This window comes from Mesoplodon bidens (genome assembly GCF_964165515.1).
Source record: "Mesoplodon bidens genome assembly, chromosome: 11".
In the NCBI taxonomy this organism is placed as follows: Eukaryota; Metazoa; Chordata; class Mammalia; order Artiodactyla; family Ziphiidae; genus Mesoplodon; species Mesoplodon bidens.
In genome coordinates, this window is record NC_138167.1 from 38,294,792 (window position 1) to 38,315,142 (window position 20,351).

Below are 20,351 nucleotides of genomic sequence, written 5' to 3' on the forward strand. Positions count from 1 at the left end.
CAAGGACAGTTGATGTCAAAATTCTACTCATAGGAAGAAACATACTTTTTTGTTTCTAACTCATAACCCCCCAATACATTTCTCTCTCACATTACCTTAAAAATTAAAACTTGAAAAATTAAAAATTATTTGAGGAAAAATCCAATTAATTAATTATTTATGTTAAAAGGAGTCTTCCTGTAAGAATGTAAATAAATCTTACAGGGTAAGATGGTATCAATCATGTACACCTTACTGTGAATTTTCTCCAATCAGATGATTTTCCTTCTAAAATTGATAGCAAGTCCACTATATGTTCTTAATGTGGCTACATGGGACACAGCATCTTTATTCCTTTTACTTTCAGAGCCTCACTTTGAGATAATTTTTCATCTTTTATCAGTAGTTTTTTCCTTATATGTGATTGTTCTGGTTATAATAGCAGAATTCTTCTCCTTAAATGTGTAGTTATTGAAAACAGCATTTGTTTTCTTATTGAGATCTCCATCCAAAAAATGTCAGCAGTTCTATAAATAAGTCTTTTTTTTGCTTTTAATTATGTAGCTGAATAAATTGTTCATGTTAGATGGGAGATAGATGAATAATGTCTTTGGTAATGAGTATATATTTCTAACATTCATGCAATGAATACAAAAACTTGGTGCATATCACAACACACAGTTGCATCTGCTGTCTGAAAACAAGGCTTTTTTGTTCTGAAGTTATCTTTGGTTTGTCTTACATTCTCTTTTTCTCACTACCCCTCTTCTTTCTTTTCACTTTGTAGAACAAATGAGCAGGACATACTTTTCCTTAATAGGAAGAGTTACTTGAATATTGGGTCATCACAGCAACACTGGCTATATATTAACTGCCACCAGAACATGGAATCCTATTGCTCAAAAGTCTTCTCATTCTAGCTGTTACTCAGGAGGTAAAAGTCTCACTTAGATGCTTGACTTGTTTGAGACTCTAATGATTCCCACAAATCTTTATGCTGTGAATTTTTTGAGTTACCAGAAGCTTTTCCTATAATAGAAATAATTGCTTTATGACCAAGAAATTATATCAGAAACATTGTGAAAATTTGAATTCTGTTATGAATAGAATATGGAATAGAATGTATATGTTATATCATGCTCTGATCTTTATATCAAGATTTTTTCATATAAAAAATTGTCATATATTTTCTGAAGAATGTTTGAAAGACATGTTTAAATTCTTTAAATTAGAATTTTTATGCAACTCCTATAAATATGTGGCTGTGGATATAGTGCAGGCTAATTTACTCAGTAAACAGAAGCAGTTTGTTTTGGTGCTCTTTGTGGATTTTACAAAATGGTAGACTAACACAATATTGATAATAATGATAATGTGACCTGGTAACATCAGTACCTTGTAAGAAGAGTCTAAAGCTTAATATTTGGGGCAATAATTACCTTTACTATTGAGACTGTCTTCTTGAAGTCATTCAGGGTGTTGGAAGACATGGCAGGAGGGCAACAATCAGTCTTGTAATGTTGGAATTGCCTGTTCACCTTCATCACGCATTTATTTTCCAAGTGTAAAATAGTATACAATATGTTAAAATATTTTTAAACTACTTTCTGAATAGATAGCATCATACTGATTTTACCACTTTTCTGTCCTTATTAATTATCACTATCATTATGGATATTGTGAACAAATTCTAATTAATTTGGTCTATAGTATGTCACTGAGCTTAATTTTATTACATGTTTCCCAGATGACTTGATTATCAGCAAAATTTGGGCACCTCAAGCTAAGAAGTTAATGAGCTTGTCTTGCAGTTTCACATTATGCTCCTGTTGACTAGGAAATTTACTTTTGGATGGCATACATGTTTGTGTTTATATGATAAAAGTTACCTGAAAGTCATTTGTGTTTTAATCTTCTAAAATGTGATATACTAGTATTATAAATATTATGAACTATTTAGACTTAAAGATAGAGCTGGAATGCAAGGAAAAATCAAAGTATTCATGTTTTTCATTGTGATGGAAGTCTCAGTTCTTCCCATTCTGCTCTCTCTTTAGGAGTTCTCTGATATGCATGGTTGTCTGACAATTTCAGGATTTCTGAATTTATGACATATCCTCTGTGCACTGTTCGATTTTGTTTTTGTTTAGCTACCCCTCTTACCCTATCATCAGATGGTCATAATAACATTCCAGGTGATTTGGATTTGGAGTAAAGATAATTTATTTGACAGATGCTCTGGTTGATAATAAATGGCTATAATTACTCAAAGACTTACTGTTTGGCCAATGTAAGTTTGAGGGTTGATAGAGATGCTGAGATGAAGAAGGGTGAAAGTACAAAAGAAATGAAACTATGCAGGTCTCAAAGAAGAGTATAAAATGTCAAGTTAAGAAAATAGGGCTTCCACAGTAGTTTCCACAGTAGCCAGTTAAAATGTGCTATTTAAACTTGAATTTATTAATGTTTATTAAAAGTTCAGTTCCTTTGTCATGCTAGCCACATTTCAAGTGCTCAATAGTCATCAGACAGATGGCTGCCATAGTGGACAGCACAACTATAGGCCATTTCCACCAATACAAAATCATCTATAGGACAGTACTGGGAGAACCAAACCAATCATGCAGAATAAGAAACAGCTAGGATGATAGTCTGCACTAGACCAATTGCCTTTGTAAATGATATATATACCTGTAGTTCAATTAGAAAATTTAATCAAGTTCATTTAAATGTTAATAGTTTGAAGTCTAATAGTGAATAGGTTTTAAAATGATCGAGATGATACTAATAATAATAGTAATAACAATATGAGCACTCCTTGTGTTTTAAAATTTTTTTCAGATTTTTATTATATGACTGATTTTTTAAATCCATACACTTAACATATTTGCTTGCAATAATCTTTTTCATTGCTCTATGATTTAATATTTATTTTAGTGTCAGTGGATAGGTGGGTTAGAGAAGTACTCTAAATGTGATGACAATCTGGGTTGAAAGTAAATGTATGTAAAAAGAAATATATTGCAAATAGTATATATAAGACCACTGGAGTAACTATATTAACAGCAGACAAAATAGACATCATGAGAAAAATAATTCTCAAAGATAATGAGAGAAATTATGTAATTAATTTAGGAGAAAGATACATTATTCAAACATTTTTATGTACCTCATCACAGAGCTTCAAACAAAGGAAGTGAATATTTTTAGAATTAGAGGGAGAAATAGACAATTCCACAATCATAGTTTTACATTTTAATACCAATTTCAGAGCAATTGATATAACAACTAGTCAAAGAATCAGAAAAGAAATGGAAGATTCGAAGAATACTGTCAACCACCCTAAATATCTCTAATTGATATTTAGAGAACAAATGCAGAATATACATTATCATCACGTGCAGAGGGCATTTTCAACAATATGAAACATCTGCTGGCCATAATAGAAATCTTAATAAATTTTAAAAGGTTAAGTTATTAAAATTATTAAAAGTGTGTTCTATAATCATAACAGAATAAATTGGAAATCAGTAACAATAAGATTGCTAGAAAAATTCACCCTAAAACAGATAATTAAAAAAATACTTTAAAATAATCCATGGCTCAAATACGAAACTAAAGGGAAATTTTTAGAAATTCAAAACAAATAATAATTTAAAAACAAGTATCAAACTTTGTGAGATACAGTTAAACCAATGCTTAAAAGATAATTTATATATGTAGATGCTTAAATTAGAAAGGAAGAAATGTCTAAAGTCAATGGCCTAGGGTTCTATTCTAAGTAGTTAAGAAAATAAAGGCAAATTTAAATCAAAGTAAATAGAAAGATCATAAGAATAAAGGCAGAGAAAACATGAAAGAGAAAATATACAAACTTTAGAAAAACTTAACAAAACTAACCTTTGATTCTTTGAAAAGGTATCTGTAAAAATGATAAAGCCTGAACTAGATTCACCAAGGTAAAAGAGAGAAGATACAAATGACCAGTATCAAGAATGAAAGAGGGATTAGCACTAGATTCTTAAAAGGATAATAAGGAAATATTAACAACTTTATTTCATGAAAACTTGACAAGTTAGATGAAACGTAAAAATTCCTTGAACTATAGAGTTTGACAAACTGACACTGGGTGAAAAAAAAAACTATGTCCTTATGTCTAATAAATGAATTGAACTTGTGTTTAAATACTTTCCTACAAAGAAAACTTTGGATCTAAACTATTACATTCATAAGTGTTTTGAGGTTTACAACTTACTCTGAAATGAGAAAAAAAGTGAAATAAAAAAATGGATCAATATAGAAGGATGGATAGCTGGATAGATACATGCTAAGTATGTGTAGTAAAATTATACTTACAGAATCTAGGTGGAGGATGTATGAGTGTTTCCCATAAGCTTCTTTCAGTTTTTCTATGTGCTTGAAGCTTTTCATAATACAGTGTTGCAAAAAGCAAAGGGAATAGTCTAGTTAAGTGAATTTCAAATTTTGCTTTTTTGTGACCTTGTATCAATTAAATCTTTTGTAGAACCATGATATATAAACATTTAAAGCCTAGCTTTTTTGATCACAGATAGGAGATAGTTAAAAATAATTCCTGTTCCTCTATCATTTCTTTCCGTGTACTGACACGCACGCATCTCTGGGACTTCCTAAGATGCTGCAAAATATCATTTTAAAACAGTTTTAATGATCATTGTCATTTCAGTACCTCATTTTCTCCAAAATAATGCTCTTAAATTTTCATCCATATGAAGGAGACTTTTGAAAACATCTGAGGCTTTATATTTCTACTTTATGTATCTCTGAACATGTAAATTTTCATGTTCAGTAAAAATAAAACTGCTTGGTATGTGTGTGTGTGTGTGTGTGTATATGTATGTACATATACACACATTTGTACATTTCTCATGGATATTGGGAAAAACTTGGAATCTGAAGTAGTGACATATGCACAAAGGATTTTCTTAGACACAGATATCATTACTCTCTTCTTTGACCTTCTCTTCAGGGATTGCTGTCCTGGGAGTTTGGGAACAACATCAGAGAATCTTTGCATTACATATTTTTTAAAACATAAAATATTTTGGCATCATAAGTATTGTGTGCTTTGGGCTTTTATGGTATGTCTTCATTGGGGAATACTGTACACAACTGAATGCTTATGGGACGGTCAACAAATTTTCCACTTCAGTATCTTGGATATTTGTTGTTCAGTTGAAAATAGTTCTGTACTCTTCCTTGTGCAATTGTCTTATTCTTTTTCTATCGTGCCCTTGACAGAAACAAATCAAGAAACAATAACAACCTTAATTAACTATGTTTTATACATAATCATAAAAACTAGAGAGCACTTTTTTTTTTTTTTTTTTGCGGTACGCGGGCCTCTCACTGTTGTGGCTTCTCCCGTTGAGGAGCACAGGCTCCGGACACGCAGGCTCAGCGGCCATGGCTCACGGGCCTAGCCGCTCCTAGGCACGTGGGATCTTCCCAGGCCGGGGCACGAACCCATGTCCCCTGCACCGGCAGGCGGACTCTCAACCACTGCGCCACCAGGGAAGCCCTAGAGAGCACTTTTGAAGGTTTTCTTTCTTTTGACTTTCTCCAAGCATGCAACAAACAAGCAACTCTAAGAATTGAATCTTATGACTCAATAATAGGAATCATTTTCAAATTTAAAATGTAGAACCACACTATGTACAGTATTTTACATAACCATTCACCTCTGCAGTTAAAAAATCTCCTTTGTTAAAAGATCTCACTTTTAAAATTGTATATGTCTTCCAAGTCTTCGTTACCTCATGGTGTATGGTTTATGCAAATTGTTGCCTCCCACATATTGTTAAAATACTAAGATTACTACCCAAAACAATTTTCCTGTTTTTCTTAAGCTTCCTGATTTCTGACTGACTTTTTTGTATCCTGATCTCCACTGCTGATATTTTCCTGCATTTCTTCTCTGACTTTCTCTCTTTTCCCAAAGTGAAAGCCTTAGTATTTTCAGCTCAATGCTTTTCCTCTCCCCCAATTAAAAACATCAAAATCTCACTCTACCAACAGAAGCCCTCATGTGGCTCTCTTCTTCCCTGGTTTTGAAACAATAGAGAAACCTGTTTCTTTCTGACTCTTTTCCATTTAACTCTCACATTTTCCCTCTATTCACACATTTAAACTATGTAAAAGTATACATACACTATTGGCAGTCGTGTTTCTTTTATCTCTTTTTAATAGTTATCCTTTCAGTTCTGTTCCTGTTCCTCAGAATCTAAGTTGCAAATGCTGTTCAATGAAAATATAAAGAATAAAACGTCCTCCCACTTGGCTCTCATTTACTGATGCTTTCCTTTTGCTGAAATGGATAGAATCTTGGAACGTCCAGTTGGAGGACCTTTCAAATATTACGTTATTCTGCTAGCTTATCTTCTAAAACAGGAATTCAAACACAGGGCAGTTAGGCAAGTTGCTCTAGACTCTAGGATTCCAGTTTCCTGACCCACAGATTTGAAATCCTCCTAATTTCCAAAAGGAGCAGGACCAAATACATCTCACCTAAATTATAATAACTAGAACCTGACAGAAAAAAGGGTTTCTGGTACAGCTGAAAGACCTTTTGTTTCTGCCACTGATTTGGTGGGTAACGTTAGAAAACATAGTTTACTTCTCTAAGTTTTAGTTTCTCTATCTCTAAAACAGAGATAATACCTACCTCACCGAAGGTAATAAATATTACATGATGCAGTGAAAGTGAAAATTCCTCATGTAAGTTTTCCATAATTCATCCATCAATGGCATAACTGAAAACAGAGGACTTCTGAATAATTATAAGTAAAATTTATTGTCACCTTATTAGTTTAATCCTGAAATAATATGTATAGGTATTTGACTTGAATGTACTTGAAAATAGCTAGATTATTAGTGTTCTGCTCTCAGGCAGAAAGCACATGTATTCAAGAGCTAGAAATTAAGTTGTTTTAGGGAAAAGAAATTTAGGTTTGTTTGCACTATTGTTTGTTTAATAGCTGCATTATGAGGACAGTGTGAAATATACACCTATTATATGTGGCTTGTGTCTAAAATTCTAAGAATGGACATGAGGTGTATATCTACACCAGGTTCAGACTAGACCAGAATTACAAAGTCAGGTTATCTTGAGGCAGTAGCTGTTACCCTGTGAGAAAGTGTTGTGCACAGATAAGATGAAGTCTTAGAAATCATTGTTGATTTTGAAAATAGCTCTGGACAATTATAAGAGTGAATTTGAAAGGGTAGATTACAGGGCGATAAGCTGAAGGTAGGGATATTGAGCAAATGTTAGAATAGCTGAGGCGATTCATCTCAAACTCTGCCTCAAATAACTGAACACTCTCTCTGAGAAGTAAGGACAAATTGAGCACAGGTCACCTGAGACATGACAGAACAGACTGATGTATTGGCAGAGACCTGACTCCACAGCCAGGCTAGAAAGAACACTGCTTACCCTGGAAAGGATTAAAGTAACTGCTGCAGGGAGTGGAAGCTTCCTTCTTTCAGTTTTGTTTGTAGTGAAACCAGAAATTTCACTGTAAAGAAATTCTTGCAAGTAATGTGGAAATTCTGGTAAGCTAGGGAAAACTTAGGAAGCAGAAAGGGGCCAAAGAGCCTTTTGTAGTCTCGGAAGAGCCCGGGTACCACTGCCATTTCGAAACATAAGCTGAGCTGTGGGGAGGAGAAGCAAATGGCAGGAGATTTCAGCCAGGGTGCCAGTTGATGAAAGCTTTGGTTTAAGGAAAGACATTTGCTTGTATGTCATCACTCAGATTCCACAAAGTTCTTTCCACAGGATGGAGGGATGGAGGCTTGACCCTTGGGGTAGGTATGCAAGTAAGGAGGACTCTTCTTGCAATTAGCTACACAGTAACATATGCTTATTTTCCATCATGAAAAAAATAATTTACAGAAGATAACTGCGTCTAGAAATCCCACAGAAGAACATGTACCCTTGCATAGGCCAAAATATTGTCATCATTAGAATTGTAGAGGAATAATATTTTGAAATTTTAACAATGAATTTTTTTTTATTTTGCAAAATAATTTATTAGGGGAAGCAGAAAGAAATCTAAATGAAAAAGAATAAGGTATCACATGCATTTTTTACAAAACAACATAAAAGGGAACTTTAAGGATGCCTTCCAGGATGTAGTAATAAGGATCAGTGATATAATGCAGGGATTGGGCCTGATGGGTGGAAGCAGGAAAATAAGTAAACAGTCACACATTAGAATAGAATTTTATTTTCAGTCTTTCTTTTAGTGTGTAACACTGCACCGAGTCAGTAGTCTTTTTTTAGAGATAACGTTTAATTACCACAGGGTAGGGAAGAAACTATAGAAACGAAGAAAAACAAAAATATTTAAATTATAGCAGATGAACTAGTGCTGAAGCTCTAGTAAAAACTTCACACAATGAATAATAAATCTGAGGGAATGGCAAAATGTGTAAAGGATAGTTTTCTTAAGAAAGATAAAGTCAACCAGCTGGAAGGGGGAAAATGAATAGGAAAAGAAGGGCAATAGAGTTAACCTCATAATGTGCTCCCTTTTGCCGGATTCATTCCAGTGAGATGGTGACAGGAATTCCTATATTTTGGGGGATCTTAGAACAGCAGAGGAGTCTGTACCTAGCTTCTTGGAGTGTAGCTCAGGAGATTGTGTTACAATAGAGAAGCCTCATATTCAGCAAAGCATCTGAGTAGTAGGATAGCAATGCTTGGATGAAAAGTTCAAGGGAATGTTCCTGAAGGATGTCTCACTTAAAGGATAACAGCTAAATATCTATGAACCCTCATTTTAGTATGAAAATGGCTGAGAGAGTACTGCTGTGCCTCCAAGGGCTTGGGGCAAGGACAAGAAAAGAAATCATAATGATAGACGTGTTACTACCTAGAGACTATGTCAATATTTAGGCTACTTCAGCATATGCTAGCAGGGATGAGTGACAGTGATTATGTCATAGAGGCCAAAGCAAACTGTTAGAAGGAAAATTATACATCATCACACAGCAGAATGAGAGATACACCCATCCCAACTTGCACTCTGCCCAGCAGGGGCCCAAATGTATGAAACTCAGTATATTCTGAGTGAAGCTGTACTTGCTGAGGTTTGATTTGAAATTGATTTATCTTAAATATAATTGAAATGTTGAATAACTGCTAATTGCACTGTTTAAGTAAAAATACATATTTTTAAATTAATAATTTTTTATCATAATGGGTTGTTGAAATCTATGGTTTCAGTTGAGTTATAGAAAAACAATACCTTTATTGTATACTTGATTTTTGTGTGTGTGTGTGTTTTGGCTGAAGTGCCTGGGAAACGTATGGGGAGCAACTGAAGCAATGATTGGCTGGACTATAAAATGGTACAACAATTTTGGAAAACAATTTGGCACTTTCTTAGAATGTTAAATATGCATCTACCATACAACACAGCTATTCCACTTCTAGATATTTACTAAAGATAAATGAAAACCTGCATCTTCACAAAGCCTTTTAAACAAATATGTACAGAAGCTCTATTCATAATTGTCAAAACTGTCAACAGTCTAAATATACATGAACAGGTGAATGCATAAACATATTATGGTACTTTCATACATTAGAATAGTACTAAGCAGTAAAAATAAACAAATTATTGATTCAACCACATAGCCGAATCTCAAAATTATTAGGTTAAGTGAAAGAAGAAAGACAAAAAATAGTAAATACTATATGATTCCATTTATTAAAATTCTTAACGCTGAAAACTGTAGTGACAGAAAACAGATAAGTAGCTGCATAAGGATTGGGGGTATTTTACGAGGAGGGGTAATAGGGAGAGAAACAAGGAAACTTTTGGGAATAACAGATTTCTTCATTGTTTTAGTATGGTTATGATTTCAAGTTAGTATAAGTATCTCAAAACTGATCAGATTGTTCACTTTAAATATATATGCTTTATTGTATATCAGTTATACCACAATAAAACTATCAAAAATACTGGTACAAAAAAAAGCAAAAGTGAAATGGAGACTTTTTAAAGCATACAAAATATTATGAAGAGCCTTACAAATTGTTTTGAGCAGTTTGGATTTTATCCTTGGGATAGCAGTGTAAACATTTAATTTGAGAAAACTGTTTTAGTTGTCTGAGTGAGAGATAATGTTGGCCTCTATTAGGGTAGTGACAGTGAAAATGAAGTAAACCAGATGTATTCAAGATATTGCTTTCTATATAATTTTATCTTACCTTTATTTTTTAGAATATATCTTCTAAAATGACTTGGTCTTCACTTCCTAAGGCACAAATAATTTGTAAGGTTATGTGTTAAATTGTACTGGTTGTTAAATAGAAAGTCAATGTATTATTATTTTTTTTTGGTTGGTAGCTGGTACAAAAATTATCTTAGAGTCCTCTGAATTATTTATTTTGCTATCTTGACACGCTTCTTCATTATTAATATCTCTTGATCTCAATGTCAGTATTGATTTAGCTTTATTCTAGAGTACTATCATGTTTATGAGTGTCTTTTCTCAGTTATGCTATTTTCATAACAACATACACTGACATTCATTCAGTAAATCTTACCCCATAAAGTAATGAATCATGGAATTCCACTGTTCAGAACACTATATTTCACTATACTGTTATTCATACATATGTACACATATATGTATATATAATTTCCATGATACAGAAGTTTTCAGCAGGGATTTTCCTAAGTACTTTATTGTGCCAATATTCATGTGAAGCAATGAATTTTTAATATTATAAATATTCTACTCCCTTTATGCATACTCTGATTGACTAGTATGCTCTGTAAATGCATGTTTTCCTACATTTTCATACCTAACAAATTGGGGAAATGGAAAACCTGCCAAGATATTACAGACACATCAAGTCTTATCAGGAAAAAATGTGTCAAGCATCTCTATAAATGAGAAAGTGCTTTCTTAGAGACAGCTATGCCATTATACAATACAGTGCAAGTGAAAAGAACTTGAAGCCCTTGGAATTATGAATATGTAAACTTTTTGTTTCCATGAGAGATTAAAATTTGTGTTTTCCTGAACTTCATTTTCAAATGGAACACCCAGAATTAAAAGATTAATTTATAGTTTAGATCATCTTAATCTTACATGGTTGTTATTACAACTCTGCTCCTTTCTTCTTGTCTTCTAGTTCCTATTCTCCACTCTGTAACCAGAGAATTTTTTCTAAACTATAATGAGACTGTGTCCTTCCTGTGTAAATTCATTTCTTTATTTTCTCAGAAAAAAGTTCAAATTCAACATAACTGGATTCATTGTCTGTTCAGTCTCTTTTTCTGATTCCTTGTTACTCCTCTCCTCCCAGTTTTCACCATTTGTAGTAGACACTATAGCTGTGCTTTGAGGTGCCTAAGTGCTTCATGCTTTCTTTCCCACCTCTTCAAGGCTTTATCCAGGTTGTTCCCTCTGCATTTCTGCATGGACTAGTCTCCATTTCTTTAAATTCAATTCTGTTATTTTCCTCTACTTAAAATACACTGCCTTTAGGAAACTTCTTTGACCCTTCCTACAAGACTGAGTTGGGTACCAAGCTATGCTCCCCCAAAGTCCTATGGGATACTTATACTGCCCTTAAATTGCCTGTCAACATGTGGGTCTCTTTCATAGACTATCAGTTCCTTGAAAACTGAAATCTGTCTCAATAATCTGGTAACCATTTTTAATGCTTTTTGGAACACACAGCATGTATAATCTAAGTTCTCTCTATTCACTATTTCTTTTTCTTACGGTTCCTCATTATTCTCATTAATGCTGCTTTTCTTAAATTCCATGTAATGACATATTATTTTTGCTATGCCAGCTTCTTTGATTAGTAATTTGCCTTGCATAGTCTTTGTCACCTCTTTATTTTCAAATTTTTTATGTAGTTTTGTGTACCCTTTGTTAGGAGTATACAGCTATACTTGTTTCTATTACTGCTTTTTCTTTTGTTTTACTTGTTAAATTTAATCTAAGGCTGTTTTCAAAAGTGATTTAAATCTATTTGTATTTTTGGTTCTACTAATATATTTTGATATATTCCTTTACTATTATTTTGTGCTTTCTGATTAACACAATTTGCTTTACTTTCTTTTCCTTCCCTTTACCTTATTGAATTTGTAAAGTTTCATGTTCTCCTTCCTATACAGTAACAATATGGAAGCTAGGTACTGTAGTTACATTTTTCATATATATTTAAAATATAACAGCTAAAGGTACAAAGTTTCCTGTTTGCAAGATGAGTAAGTTCTGGAGGTCCAGTGTAAGGTGTGGTGACAATAATGAATAATAGTGTATTTTATATCAGAAATTTGCTAAGACAGTAGATCTCAGGTGCTCCCACCACACACACACAAAATTTAAAAAGAGAAAAATAGGTAACTGAGAAGATGGATATTTTATTAGCTTGATTGTAGTAAGCATATCACTATGTCTATTATGTCAAAACCATGTTGTACACTTTAAACATATACAATTTTTATTAAAAAATAAAATAAAAGAATTATACAATAAAAAAATAAAGTAATTGTCCCAAAACTTATGTTATCTAATACAGCCTGAAGTTATTTAGTATCGCTATACTCTTCCTAACAAATGCAGGCCTTGTCCCACTTTACCCAGTGAAAATTTTAATCATTGTTGCTTAGAGATTTAATTTTAATTTTTACAAATCACATGTTTTATTTTTCAGTGACAATAGTTGATTAAATTTTGCAAAATGTCTCATAAATTATTTCTTGCTTAGGCCTTAACTTTTGTCCTGGTGAAATTAATTCTTGAGAATTTTTGATTTCAGTGAGTACGTGATGATAGTAAAGTCTTTGATTTTTTTTGTCTGGAATATTTCTTAAGCCTTTACTCTTAAATAATAATTAGTTGATGATTTTATTTAATAATAGAATGAATATAAAGATGTGAACCTGCAAATATTTTGACCAGAAGTCCTTATAGTCATCAATTTTATGTTCAGTAGTCTTTACCTCAACTGTATTGTGAGCTTTTTGCAAGCATGGGCGGAAGAAAAGACATGTTACGAATCAAATATTTTTTAAAATAACATTTGGAATTTTTTTTGAGTCAGTATGTCAAGTAATGAAAATTGTTCACTGAGATTTTTTTTGTATCAAACTACAAATAAAACATGATTTTGTGTCTTCTTTTTGAAATCCATCTTTCTTTTCCTTAACTATATAATGTATTTCCCCTTGCTTCTCAAAGTATTCATCTCAGATTTAAAATATGTTGGAGAATCCTTTAAAGAGAAACTTTTAAGAAACATAGTTTCAGGTGATATACTAGTGGACAGAGAAGGGAAAAAGGAGGAAAGTAACATTAAAAATAATTAGGCTTTCAATCATGTGTTAAAAGTGATGAGCATAAAAAATTCTGCAGTTCCTGGAACCATAAATTACATTTGATTGATAATCCTTATTATTCCAATCAAGATCTTTTGTTAGCTTGATATAAACAGAATTTTAAACAGAAAACAATTGGAATGCTTTGATTTGCTCTTAAGGAATGAAATAGGGTTGAACCACAGTAAAATAACTTCAGTTGAGGCATTATTTGGATAACAATTTTAAATTGCATTTGTTGCTGATAAGTTTAAATGGGCCAGTGTGACCAGTTGTTTTTGCACTGTCACTTTTTAATACAACCAAGCATTAGGGTTAGAGTAACAGTAAATGGTTCTTAGCTCTGTACTTAATGATGCTTTAAAAAGCCTAAAGCAGATGATATGATTAGATTTTGTGTAGATGCTATAAAAAGTGACCGTATATTTCCATTGCTTAGAGAACAAAAGGAAAGCTACAGCATATTTGGACTGACACATTTTACTACATGTGATTTGATCAAACTATTTAGGTTTTATACTGATAGTAGTTTGAATTTATTTGCTCTTTAATGGATAATTTTATTTATTATAGAAGAACTAGAAAACTCATGCGTAGAGCCATTTTCTCCAGATTTTATGTTCTTTTTTTCTCCAAAGTGCTATAAACTCATATAGAATCTTGTAAACAACTCATCATTTGACAAGTCATACAGTGTGTCTAACCTAAGCTGTTTTATTATATTAATATGTCAGTTATTTAATTTTGAATAAAGGATAAGGAATCAAGTTTGGGAGCAGCATGTGGCACAGTAAAAGGATTACTGAAGCTTAGAAATACAAAATACAGACTCGGGCCGGGGAGCCTGCTGAGTTCCCAGTCCAATCCCCTGCCCTCCAAAGCCCCCTCCAGGTCTTGTGGGTCCTTGGGGGTGTAGGAAGGAGGCCAGGGAGATCAGGAGAGGCAGGTGAGAGGAGTCATCCAGGAGGAGCATGAGAGGAGAGTAGGATGTTTGCCCCGCCCACTCAAGCCCTGGAAGCCTGCTAGGCTCACAGGTGAGGTCCCCTGCCATTTGAGACCAGGGGTGGGGGGCAAGCATGGGCCCCTTCTGTTCTTTGAGCCTAAACCCCACCCCCCACAGCTCCCAGGGCCTTTAACAGCCCTGTGGGTGCTGAGCATTGGCCCTGCCCACCACCCAAACCTCACCCTTGCTTAGGCCCTGCACTCCACAGCCAAGGCCTTCCCACCGCTCCTTTTTTTTTTTTTTTTTTTTTGCGGTATGTGGGCCTCTCACTGTTGTGGCCTCTCCCGTTGTGGAGCACAGGCTCCGGACACCCAGCCTCAGCGGCCATGGCTCACGGGCCCAGCCGCTCCGCGGCATGTGGGATCCTCCCGGACCAGGGCACGAACCCATGTCCCCTGCATTGGCAGGCGGACTCTCAACCACTGCGCCACCAGGGAAGCCCCCCCTTTTTTCTTCACATCTTTATTGGAGTATAATTGCTTTACAATGGTGTGTTAGTTTCTGCTTTATAACAAAGTAAATCAGCTATATGTATACATATATCCCCATATCTCCTCCTTCTTGTGTACCCCTCTCTCCCTCCCTATCCCACCCTTCTAGGTGGTCACAAAGCACCGAGCTGATCTCCCTGTGCTATGCAGCTGCTTCCCACTAGCTATCTATTTTACATTTGGTGGTGTATATATGTCCATGCCACTCTCTCACTTTGTTCCAGTTTACCCTTCCCCCTCCCCGTGTCCTCAAGTCCATTCTCTATGTCTGCATCTTTATTCCTGTCCTGCACCTAGGTTCTTCAGAACCATTTTCTTTTAGATATGTGTTAGTGTACCGTATTTGTTTTTCTCTTTCTGACTGACTTCTCTCTGTATGACAGTCCCTAGGTCCATCCAGCTCACTACAAATAACTCAATTTTGTTTCCTTTTATGGCTGAGTAATATTCCATTGTATATGTGTGCCATATCTTCTTTATCCATTCACCTGTTGATGGACACTTAGGTTGCTTCCATGTCCTGGCTATTGTAAATAGTGCTGCAATGAACATTGTGGTACATGACTCTTTTTGAATTCTGGTTTTCTCAGTGTATATGCCCAGTAGTGAGATTGCTGGGTCGTATGGTAGTCCTATTATTTAGCTTTTTAAGGAACTTCCATACTGTTCTCCATAGTGGCTGTATCAATTTACATTCCCACCAACAGTACAAGAGGGTTCCCTTTTCTCCACACCCTCTCCAACATTTATTGTTTTTACATTTTTTGTTGATGGCCATTCTGACTGGTGTGAGGTGATACCTCACTGTAGTTTTGATTTGCATTTCTCTAATGATGAGTGATGTTGAGCATCCTTTCATGTGTTTGTTGGCAATCTGTATATCTTCTTTGGAGAAATGTCTGTTTAGGTCTCCTGTCCATTTTTGGATTGGGTTGTTTGTTTTTTTGATGTTGAGCTACATGAGCTGCTTGTAAATTTTGGAGATTAATCCTTTGTCAGTTACTTCATGTGCAAATATTTTCTTCCATTCTGAGGGATGTCTTTTTGTCTTGTTTATGGTTTCCTTTGCTGTGCAAAAGCTTTTAAGTTTCATTAGGTCCCATTTGTTTATTTATTTTTGTTTTTATTTCCATTTCTCTAGGAGGTGGGTCAAAAAGGATCTTACTGTGATTTATGTCATACAGTGTTCAGCCTATGTTTTCCTCTAAGAGTCTGATAGTGTCTGGCCTTACATTTAGGTCTTTAATCCATTTTGAGTTTATTTTTGTGTATGGTGTTATGGAGTGTTCTAATTTCATTCTTTTACATGTAGCTGTCCAGTTTTCCCAGCACCACTTATTGAAGAGGCTGTCTTTTCTCCATTGTATACTCTTGCCTCCTTTATCAAAGATAAGGTGACCATATGTGCGTGTGGGTTTATCTCTGGGCTTTCTATCCTGTTCCATTGATCTATATTTGTGTTTTTGTGCCAGTACCATATTATCTTGATTATCCTCTTCTTCTTTTTTACTATTTTGGTACTGTTGTACCTTCTGGTTGTAGACTCATCTATATTTTTAATTTTATATTTTCCTAACATATCTGTTAGTTTCCTAGTCTACTTTTATTTTTTACTTTGTTATTATTATTTTTTGCCACCCCAGGTGCCTTGTGGGATCTTGGTTCATGTGCTGGGGGTTGGGCCGAATCTCCTGCAGTGGGTGCTCTGAGTCCGAACCACTGGACTAACAGAGAACCTCAGACCCAGGGAATATTCATTGGAGTGAGGTCTGATGGAGTTCCTCATCTCAGCACCAAGACCGAGCTCTGCCAATAGCATACAAACCCCAGTATTGGAAGCCTCAGACCAAACAACCAGTAAGACAAGAGCACAATCCCACTCATAAAAAAAAAAAAAAAATTAGAAGGCAAAAAATTATGTCCCAGATGAAGGAGCAAAGTCAGTACCTATAAGACCAAATAAATGAAGAGGAAATAGGCAATCTACTGGAAAAAGAATTCAGAGTAATGATAGTGAAGATTATCCAGACTCTCAGAAATAGAATGGAGGTACCGATTGAGAAAATACAAGAAATGTTTAACAAAGATTTAGAAGAACTAAAGAACAAACAAACAGATGAATAACACAATAACTGAAATGAAAAGAAGGAAGAAGGAATCAATAACAGAAGGAATCAATAACAGAATAACTGAGGCAGAAGAACGAATAAGTGACCTGGAAGATAAAATAGTGGAAATAACTGAGGGGGAGCAGAATAAAGAGAAAGGAATGAAAAGAATCGAAGACAATCTCAGAGACCTCTGGGACAACACTAAACACACCAACATTCGAATTATGGGAGTCCCAGAAGAAGAAGAGAAAAAGAAAGGGTCTGAGAAAATATTTGAAGAGATTATAGTTGAAAACTTCTGTAACACGGGAAAGGAAATAGTCACCCAAGTCCAGGAAGCACAGAGAGTCCCATACAAGATAAACGCTATGAAAAACACACTAAGATACCTATTAATCAAACTAACAAAAATTAAATTCAAAGAAAAAATATTAAAAGCAGCAAGGGAAAAATAAAAAATAACATACAAAGGAATCCCTATAAGGTTATCAGCTGATTTTTTCAGTGGAAACTCTTCAGTCCAGGAGGGAGTGGCAATGTATACTTAAAGTGATGAAAGAGAAAAACCTACAACCAAGATTACACTACCCAGCAAGGATCTCATTCAGATTTGATGGAGAAGTCAAAAGCTTTTCACACAACCAAAAGCTAAGAGAATTCAGCACCACCAAACGAGTTTTACAACAAATGCTAAAGAAACTTCTCTAAGCAGGAAACACAAGAGAAGAAAAAGACCCACAAAAACAAATGCAAAACAATTCAGAAAATGATAATAGGAACATACATATCAGTAATATCCTTGAATGTAAATGGATTAAATGCCCCAACCAAAAGACACAGACTAGCTGAATGGTTACAAAAACAAGACCCATATATATGCTGTCTGCAAGAGACACATTTCAGACCTAGGGACACATCCAGACTGAAAGTGAGGGGATGGGAAAAGATATTACATGAAAATGGAAATCAAAAGAAAGTGGGGGTAGCAATACTCGTATCAGATAAAATAGACTTAAAGACTGTTGCAAGAGACAAGGAGGAACACTACATAATGATCAAAGGATCAATCCAAGGAGAAGATATAACAATTATAAATGTTTATGCACCCAGCATTGGAGCACCTCAATACATCAGGCAAATGCTAACAACCATGAAAGAGAAGTTGACAGTAACACAATAATAGTAGGGGACTTTAACATCTCACTTAAACCAATGGACAGATCATTCAAACAAAAATAAATAAGGAAACACAAGCTTTAAATGACACAGTAGACCAGATAGATCTAATTGATATTTATGGAATATTCCACCCAAAAGTGGCAGAATACACTTTCTTCTGAAGTGCACACAGAACATTCTCCAGGATAGATCACATCTTGGGTCACAAATCAAGCCTCGGAAAATTGAAGATAACTGAAATTGTGTCATACATCTTTTCTGACCACAGTGCCATGAGTTTGGAAAGCAATTACAGGAAAAAAACTGTAAAAACCCCACAGATACATGGAGGCTAAATAGTGTGCTTCTGAATAGCCAAGAGATCACTGAAGAAATCAAAGAAGAAATAAAAAAATACATAGAAACAAATGATAACAAAAACATGATGATCCAAAACCTATGAGATTCAGCAAAAGTAGCTCTAAGAGGGAAGTTTATAGCAATTCTATCTCACCTCAAGAAAGAAGAAAAATCTCAAGTAAGCAGTCTAAGCCTACACCTAAAGCAACTAGAGAGAGAACAGAGAAAACCCAAAGTCAGTAGAAGGACAGAAATCATAAAGATCAGAGTAGAAATAAATGAAATAGAAATGAAGAAGACAGTAGCAAAGATCAATAAAATGAAAAGCTGGTTCTTTGAAAAGCTAAACAAAATCGATAAACCGTTAGCCTGACGCATCAAGAAAAAAATGTAGAGGATGCAAATCAATAAAATTAGAAATGAAAAAGGAGAAAACACAACTGACACTGCAGAAATATGAAGGATTATAAGAGACTACTACAAGCAACTATAGGCCAATAAAATGGACAACCACGAAGAAATGGACAAATTCTTGGAAACGTACAATTTTCCAAGACTGAATTAGGAAGAATTAGAAAATATAAACAGACCTATCACAAGTAATGAAATTGAAACTGTGATTAAAAGTCTTCCAGCAAACAGAAGTCCAGGACCAGATGGCTTCACAGGTGAATTCTGTCAAACCTGTAGAGAAGAGCTAACACTGATCCTTCTCAAACTTTTCCAAAAAATAGCAGAGGGAGAAATGGTCCCAAATTCATTCTTCAAAGCCACCATCACCCTGATACCAAAACCAGAAAAAGATATCCCAAAAAAAGAAAGTTATAGACCAATATAACTGATGAATATAGATGCAAAAATCCTGAACAAAATACTAGCAAACAGAAACAAACAGCAGATTAAAAAGATCATGCACTGGGCTTCCCTGGTGGCGCAGTGGTTGAGAGTCTGCCTGCCAATGCAGGGGACACGGGTTCGTGGCCCGGTCTGGGAGGATCCCACATGCTGCAGGGTGGCTAGGCCTGTGAGCCATGGCCACTGAGCCTGCGCATCCGGAGCCTTGCTCTGCAGCAGAAGAGGCCACGACAGTGAGAGGCCCACGTACCGCAAAAAAAAAAAAAAAAAAGCCACAACAGTGAGAGGCCCACATACCACGAAAAAAAAAAAAAAAAGATCATGCACCATGATCAAGTGTGAATTATCCCAGGGATGCAAGGATTCTTCAGTATACACATATCAATCAATGTGATACACCACATTAACAAATTAAGGAATAAAAACCATATGATCATCTCAATAGATGCAGAATAATCTTTTGACAAAATTCAACACCAATTTATGATAAAAACTCTCCGGAAAATGGGCATAGAGGCAACCTACCTCAACATAATAAAGGCCATATATGACAGACCCACAGCAAGCATCATATTCAATGGTGAAAAACTGAAAGCATTTCCTCTAAGATGAGGAGCAAGACAAGGATGTCCACTCTCACCATTCTTACTCAACATAGTTTGGAAGTCCTAGCCACAGGAATCAGAGAAGAAAAAGAAAAGGAATAGAAATTGGAAAAGAAGTAAAACTGTCACTGTTTGCAGATGATGTGATACTGTACATAGAAAATCCTAAGGATGCCACTAGAAAAGTACTAGAACTAATCAGTGAATTTGGTAAGGTTGCAAGGTACAAAATTAATGCACAGAAATCTCTGGCACTCCTATACACCAACAACGAAAAATCAGAAAGAGGAATTGAGGAAACACTCCCATTTACTACTGCAACAAAAAGAATAAAATACCTAGGAATAAACCTGCCTAAGGAGGGGAAAGACTTGTACTCAGAAAACTATAAAACA